The 7451-nt window shown below is 58.3% G+C and overlaps 1 long non-coding RNA gene across 2 annotated transcripts; it reads right to left on the bottom strand.

Annotated features, from left to right (window-relative positions):
- Positions 1 to 447: 447 nt before the first annotated feature.
- Positions 448 to 5361, bottom strand: LOC102773462. Of its 2 annotated transcripts, none has more exons than XR_001512950.1 (4): positions 4582 to 5361; positions 3426 to 3548; positions 1500 to 1632; positions 448 to 804 (listed from the first exon to the last, which is right to left on the bottom strand). It is a non-coding gene; the product is annotated as an uncharacterized LOC102773462 (long non-coding RNA). The 2 variants fall into 2 exon arrangements; XR_435131.2 differs by having other exon boundaries at positions 1500 to 1593; positions 4582 to 5349.
- Between the last annotated feature and the right edge of the window lie 2090 nt (positions 5362 to 7451).

Genomic DNA, 7451 nt, shown 5'->3' with positions numbered 1-7451 from the left:
TTCACCCTGAGCCGGCCACGCACACGCCACGTGCAGGAGTGGAGGTGTGGCCCTGGGTTTCTGAGCTCACGCGCCACAATCCAGCCCGTCACAATCACCCCAAAGTGCTGCTTTCGTCTTTATTCTCGTCCTGACTGAGCCACGTGTGCTCCCTGCAGGTCTGACATCACAGAAAACGGGACACGAACCCCCAGGCCCCCCTCGGAGACACCGCTTCCCTCTGGAAGCACTGACGGCGGGCAGGCGGCACAGGAGCAGGAGCCGGGGCTCCGCTATGAGCACGTCTGCTCGGCTCCCGCAGGTTTCCAGTCCCCACAGAGGAGCCCCGCCGCTCCCCAGAGCTGCGGGCGTTTCAGGGGCCCCGGCCGCACGGGGCGGAAAGCCACGCAGCACTCATCTCACTCAGCACCGAGGGGAGCGGCGGGCAAGTACGAACTGAAGACGGACTGGATACGAGGAGAAAACAGGTCAGAAAAGCATGGCCGTTCCTGATCGGAACAAACACTCCTGCATTCTATTCCCAGCAAGTGTCACAAAACGGGTGTAAAACTCAATACGGGAAACAGTCATCTCTTCACCATCAAACAGAGCCCAACAGCAAGTCCGCAGCTACTCCCGGTGCCGGTGCGAGGACACGCCGGTGCCCGGCCAACGAGACCCCCGTCCGGCGAAGCGGCAGCAAGAACGGCGACCTCAGCGGAGCCGCGGGCACTAGGGACGCAGCTCGGACCTGGAACTGGCCAAGGACAACTTCGTTTCCATGTCACGCAGCTTTGTCTGCAAGATTTTCAAAACCTCTTCCATCTGTTGCAGCGAAAAAGGGGATTAACAATCACACGACTGCAACCGAAATCAGACATGGCTGAGTGACTAGAACACACATCAGTGATACAACTTCTGACCGTCTGCATTAGATATTCCATGTGTATCAATGAAATCACTTAAACTAAATGTTATTTAAATAACACATAAGCCTACGAACAGTTCTCAACCTCTGACAGCTTTTTAAAGAAAGGTTTCTTTTGTTGAAAATAGGATTTTACTTATTTTTAGAGAGAAAAGGAGAGGGAGAGAAACATCAATCGGCTGCCTCCTGCACACCCCCCATTGGGGATGGAGCCTGCAACCTGGGCCTGGGCCCTGACTGGGAATCGAACCGTGACCTCCTGGTTCAGAGGTCAATGATCAACCACTGAGCCACACGGCCGGGCTCGGCAGCTCTTATTCACTCCTCACCATCTTGCCTCTGCCAGGAGGTGTCAACATGCACGAGTACGACCGCTTCCACCGTGAGAACTGAGCCCAGTGGAGGAGCCAGGTGGCGGAGAGAGATTTACGTGTGACCGTCCTGGAGGCCGTGCCCTCTGGCCTGGCATGAAATGGCTTCGCTATTTCTTTTGATTGAGCTTTAGCTTAACTTGTCCCCAAACCGCGGCCTCTGACGCCGGGACCAGAGGCAGCGCGGAGGGGGGCTCCTCCGACAGAGCGCGGGCAGTTACCTGCTTCAGTGAGTTCTCCATTTCCGTTCTGCTCTCAAGACTGAACGCCTGGTCGTCCGACACGATCTGCTTCTCGGAGGACCCTAGGACGTAACTGCACCACGGAGTTAGACGGAGCGAGCAGGTACTGGGCCTGCGTTCGCGAACCATGTTTCAGTTCTAAGTCTATTACACTACGTGTCAGCACCCAGTGAACACACACAGCTGTTTCTGTCACCAGCCCGTCGAAAGCTGTCCCTCCCAACATCACGTTTCCTGCCATGCAAGTGTGGTCCAGACAGTCCTAAACATCCCCCAATGCGATGGCCCTGCATGATGGGCATAAGCCGGCGGCAAAGCGTTAGCGCTCACAGTTCAAAGTCCTACTGCCCAGTTTCTGTATGTGGCACCGGGAACGTGCGCTCTCACGTTGGCCTTTTAGTGAACAGTCATCTCTCCAGTCAAACCTGGCAGCTCCCACAGTCACCCCACTGCTCCCTGCTGGCCGCTCCGGGGCCGAGACGCCGGTCCAGAGAAGCTGAAGGGCCGGAGGACTGGCCGGCAGTGGGCGCAGCAGCAGCGCCGGGAACCCACAAACTCTCAGCAGCGAGGGGGACGGGCCAGGAGCTCCCAGAAAACGGGCTCCGTTGCACTCAGTCAGCAGAGCCTGCCCCCTGCAGCAGCCTCACGTCACTCCTCTGACGGAATCAGCGCGGCCTATCTGGGAAGCCGGCTGATTCAAGGTCTAAAAACAGCCGGAGGCGGGACTGAGGGCACTCACCCGCTGTTTGGAGGAAGGACGATGAGGCGGGAAACGGAAGAGGCACCGAGGGATTTAGGAAACGGTCAGTGCCCGTGGCCGAGGGCGCCCACGGCTGAAACCAACCAGGCTCCTCGCCTTAGGGTTCCGCCCAGAGCAGCGCCCGTGTGGGTCCCGGGCTGAGTCTGCCCCTCACTTCCTTCCACAGACACGTCCCTTTCGATCCTGCACCAGCCCCACGGCCCCGAGAGCTCCCGTCCGCCCTCTCCCTCCCTCGTCACGGATCCGTGTCACATCCTCACAGGACCAAGGGCGCCCACTCGCTGGGCCTCTGTGCGCTGCAAACAGGGAACCTGCGCTCTGGCCAGGCCTGCAGCACGAGCCATGCCCGCACTGCTCCCGTTTTAAAATGTTTATCTAAGCCTTTCCCGTTTCCCTTGTCAGAGCATAATTAGAAGAGAAAATGTAATAAAAGTAGGAAATCTAAGAAACCGCTCCGGAGTGACAACACCCGCGAGGACCAACGCCCAGGCACTTCCTCTCTCACGGGTTCTGTCCTTCCGTCCGTCCGTCTGTCCAGACGCGCAGGCTCGGAGGTGTCTTTCTTTAAGGTCGTGAGGCCGCGTCCTGCCCAGGACGAGCAGAGGTACAGCGGGGCCATTGGATTTATTTAACTTCGTGTTTCCTATAAAACGGCTCATGGACTGGAAGGCCATTAAGACGCTGAGCTGCCACCAGGCCCCAGCCGGCCTGGCTGCCTGGAGACCCGGGGGCGGCCCTTCCTGGCCCTCGGGAGTGCGAGGACGGCGCCTGGCAGGGTTGGGACACAGGCAGCTGGACCTGGTGCCCACGTCACCGAGCACCAAGGCCTCCCCTACCGACCGGCTGTGAAATCCCCATTTCTCCTGGACGTTCGAGGAGGCTGACCACTGAGGGGGAATCAAACGGACAAAGCGGAGGACCCCCACGGTCCGGCTCCATCAGAGCCGACCCAGCAGCCCCTGCGCCGGCGTCACTCTGGGAAATGCTCTCTCGGTGCGTCCTCCACACAATTCACAGCGTCTGAGCTCCCGTCACTGGCTTCGCGGCCAGAAACGGTGACCTGGACACGTGCTCGCACAGGCGGACACTGGTGTCCGCACACCGATGGCTCGCGAGCCGCTCAGAGCGCTGGCCGGCGCACTCACCTCTCCGTGGCCCCCACGCCGAGGCAGAACAGGTCCCTCTTGTAGTCCAGGTGGCCGGGCGTGCACCGGTAGATGTAGCCGAGGGACAGCGCGCAGCCCGCGCAGCGCAGGGTCTCCAGGATGCTGCGGGAGAGACGTGTCGGACCAGGCGGCACCTGCCCAGGAGCCCCTGCTCACACCACAGGAGACACCGAGGTTGCTCAAGTGACTCCGTCCTCAGCCACACCCATAAGGGAGACCGCAGTGAGGTGTGGATATGAGAAACAGACAGTCATTCCCAGGCTCCTAGCAACAAGGGCAAACACACCTCATCCTACTCCAGCCGTGGGCAAACTACGGCCCGCGGGCCGGATCCAGCCCGTTTGAAATGAATAAAACTATTGAAAAAAAGGACCGTACCCTTTTATGTAATGATGTTTACTTTGAATTTATATTAGTTCACACAAACACTCCATCCATGCTTTTGTTCCGGCCCTCCGGTCCAGTTTAAGAACCCATTGTGGCCCTCGAGTCAAAAAGTTTGTCCACCCCTGGCCTTGTCTCTTTACCACCACAGGCCATGTGCACGTGTAAGTGCCCTTGTGTGCATGTGCCCTTGTGTGCGTGCATGTGCCCGTGTGTGCGTGTAAGTGTCCGTGCGCGTGTATATGTCCGTGTGTGCGTGTCTCTCTGTGTGCATGTATGTGTTCGTGTGCGCATGTGTCCGTGTGCGCATGTATGTCCGTGTGCACGTATAAGTGTCTCTGTGCGCGTGTCCGTGTCCATGTGTGCGTGTGTGTCCGTGTGACAGCAGCACTTCCTGCGGGCACCCTGACATGGGAAGGTGGGTGGCGCTGGTCGGAGGCGCGCTGGGCTCTGAGAGCTCACAACACAGGTGTCTTCTTTTCTCGGTTTATTTTCTGTTTCCTCAGCACCAGGCCCCACAGCCGGAAAGGGAGGGTCCCCGTGAGCCTTTAGAAACCAACCCTCCCCCCCGCAAACCTGAAGGGCTGCCATCACCCAAGGACCGGTGCGTCCCTCCGGCTGTCACACCGATCCCCGGGGTGGGGGGGAGTATCTCAGGTGACCTCACGGGTAATAACCTTTTCAGAGGTTCTACTTGAGAAGTACAGGTTTTCTTTAACATCCACACTCACGTGGACCGAGCTGCACTCACCAGCCATTCTCGTTTTCCCGTTTGGACAGTATCTGCTCCTTATCCACAGAAACGTTGCTGGAAACACCTAGAAAACAGACCAGGGACTTGTGTGTGCAGTTTGTTATAACAGATACAGACACTCAGACAACTTCTAACTCAACTTTTAATGTGGAACTCGGAGGACCAGGAAAGATAAGAGCCCACAGTCCCCAAGTGTCTCTCTCTCTCTCTCTCTCTCTCAGGCGGGTGGTTTAAAGCAATGTCCCCAGAAAACCATTCAAATAGACAAAAGGAATCCAGTGAGAGGGAAGATTCAATGGACAGTAAAACGTGGAACAATTAGAACCTCTATGCGGACACCACCGAGAGCCTGCCACACACGGCGAAACTCGGATCAAAGCCGGGGAAGAAGCTAAAGCCAACGCGGCATCTCCGAGCCTGGTCCTCTGCGTGCCGCCGAGGGGCCTCGGACGCGCCACAAGCTGAGGCCATGACTGTGCAGGGGTCACAGCTGACCCGAGAAGAAGCAAGACACACCCCGAGGGCCCGGGCCCTGAAGCCGGGGGTGGGGTGGGGGTGGGAGATGAGGGGGGATGTCCACCTAAAACGGCCAAAGCATCGGTTTCACCTCCTCCGAGTCCACATTCCACTCCATCCTCCAGGCGCTCGGACCAGAACTGGGGTGTCACCTTGACTCTCTGTCCTCATCCTGCTCCCCACACCACGACGCTGACAAGTCCTGTCAGTTGCACCTCACTGCTCTCCCTCCAGCCCCCAGCCTCCTCTCCTCCTCCTGCCTGGACCGCTGCGCCCCGACCCACCCCCACTTCCACGCTCAGGCCTCCCTCCATTGCTTCCTCAAAATTAAAATCCAGGTCAGGCCACGCCGGCTTACACAGCTCACTGCCTGGGAGACTCTGATTCCGTGCAACAGCCTAAGGCCCTGCGCTGTCGGCCCTTCCTTCCTCCTCAAGTCTGATATTTACTCCGTTCCTGGGCCACACCGGCCCCAGGCCGAGTCCTCGCTGCCCCAGGCCTGCCCCAGCAGCGAGCAGGACCCGACGTGCACGCACGGCCAGGCGGCCATCGCGCACAGAGAGGAGAGACACCCCCAAGCAGCCAACCTGAGCGCTCTTCGGGGGGGGACAAGCGATGCCTGTAACCAACTCCCCAGCCCAGGAAGGAGACCCGATTCCTAGGCCTGCGCGAGCCGGTCAGCCCCGGACTTGGGAAACGAGCTCCGTCAGCGTCCCATAAAAGCTCAGGGACGCCCGGCCGTAGCCGGCTGCTCAGAGCATCGCCCGACACGAGGCTGTGGGTTCTGGCCAGTCAGGGCGCCTGTAAGAGAACCGACCGCTGCGCGCATCAGTAAGCAAAAGAACAAGGCCACGTTCTCCCTCCCTCCCTCCCTCCCCTCAATCAGTATTTTTTCAAAAAGCTACATGATCACGCTATAGCTACGGAACAGTATGTACATGTTATGAATCTTGACAAAGTAAAAATAACTCAACTTGCTCACACTGGGGCAGGAGGGAATGAAAATTAATCCAAGCGTCCATTTTGTCTTTCACTGGGGGCTGGGGTGGGTTTGTCACATCGATTTGTAAAATCCCCATTTTACAGAGAAAACTGAGGCAGCGAGGCTAAGGAACTTGCCCAAGGAGACACAGCTAGTAGGCGGCAGGCCAGGGTCCAAACCCGCACAGGAGAGGGGCCATCGCCAGGCCGTGCTGCCTGTCAGCAAGGGTACAGCACCTGCTAAATCCATGAAGTACATCTGTATACACTAATACGGAGAATATTCAGAATGTGTGTGTGGACCAAAACAATACATGCTTAACATATACACACTACAACCTCCAGTGTGTTAACAGTTCACACGTTTAATACGCTGGTCCATGCAGGGAGCCCGCCAGCAAGTCCAGATGAGAACAAACTCGGGGGCCACCTCAGTGTCGGGGTCAGCAGGGCAGGTCCCCGCTCTCACACCCTCTGCACATGGTGTCTCCCACGATCAAAGGGCTAATCCCAATAAAACACCATGGAAATGTCTGCTCTTAGGCTTCTGTTTAACAGCTAAAAGGGACGCAGCAATTACTGCTTCTTTTAAAAATATCTTTTTATTGATTTCCGAGAGAAAGAGAAAAGAAACATCACCGATGAGAATCATGGCTCGGCCTCCTGCACGGCCCCTACTGGGGATGGAGCCTCAGCCCAGGCCGGTGCCCTGCCGGGAATCCAGCCCTGACCTCCGGGTTCACAGGTGGACGCTCAGCCCGGGCCACACCCGCCGGACTGGCCGTCACTGTCCATGAACCGACGCCTCCCGCCGGGGAACAGCGGGCGGCAAACAGCTCCCGGGCCCTGCGGGCACCGGTGTCCGCCCTTCTCCCCAGTATTTCACTCCAGGAAGGAATCTTCAACTGGAAGCCCACAAGCCAAGAACAGCCATTTTCACACCAATTCAGAAAAAACATAGTGAGCCGCTCCCCTAAACAAACACGAGGAAAGCAACCAAACCGGGGAGCGAGAAGCCTGCGGGTGGGGCTGAGGCCAGGAGCCCCCCCTCACCGCTCTCCGCCCCGGGTTCCTGGGCGCCCCCTGCAGGTTCGCTTTACAAACAACAACCCCGGACACTCGGACCGCCGGGCGCCCGCGGATGCACCTGTGACGTCAGTGCTGACCCCGGGAAGCAGGCAGCGGAAGGGCGGAAGGTCCCACATCAGCCTGCCCGCGAGGGCTTCGGGGAGGCTACACGAAATGCTCAGGATTTTGTTGTTTTTTTTACGAACGCTCACATCGATGCTGATCCAACCGCTACCGATGCATGGACGACGGACCGGGAGGCCACGGAAGGGACCTGTCACTCGCGAGCGCACGGGGCGGGG

This window comes from Myotis davidii, unplaced genomic scaffold, assembly GCF_000327345.1.
Source record: "Myotis davidii unplaced genomic scaffold, ASM32734v1 scaffold170, whole genome shotgun sequence".
NCBI lineage: Eukaryota > Metazoa > Chordata > Mammalia > Chiroptera > Vespertilionidae > Myotis > Myotis davidii.
This window is presented reverse-complemented; position numbering and strand designations above follow the sequence as displayed.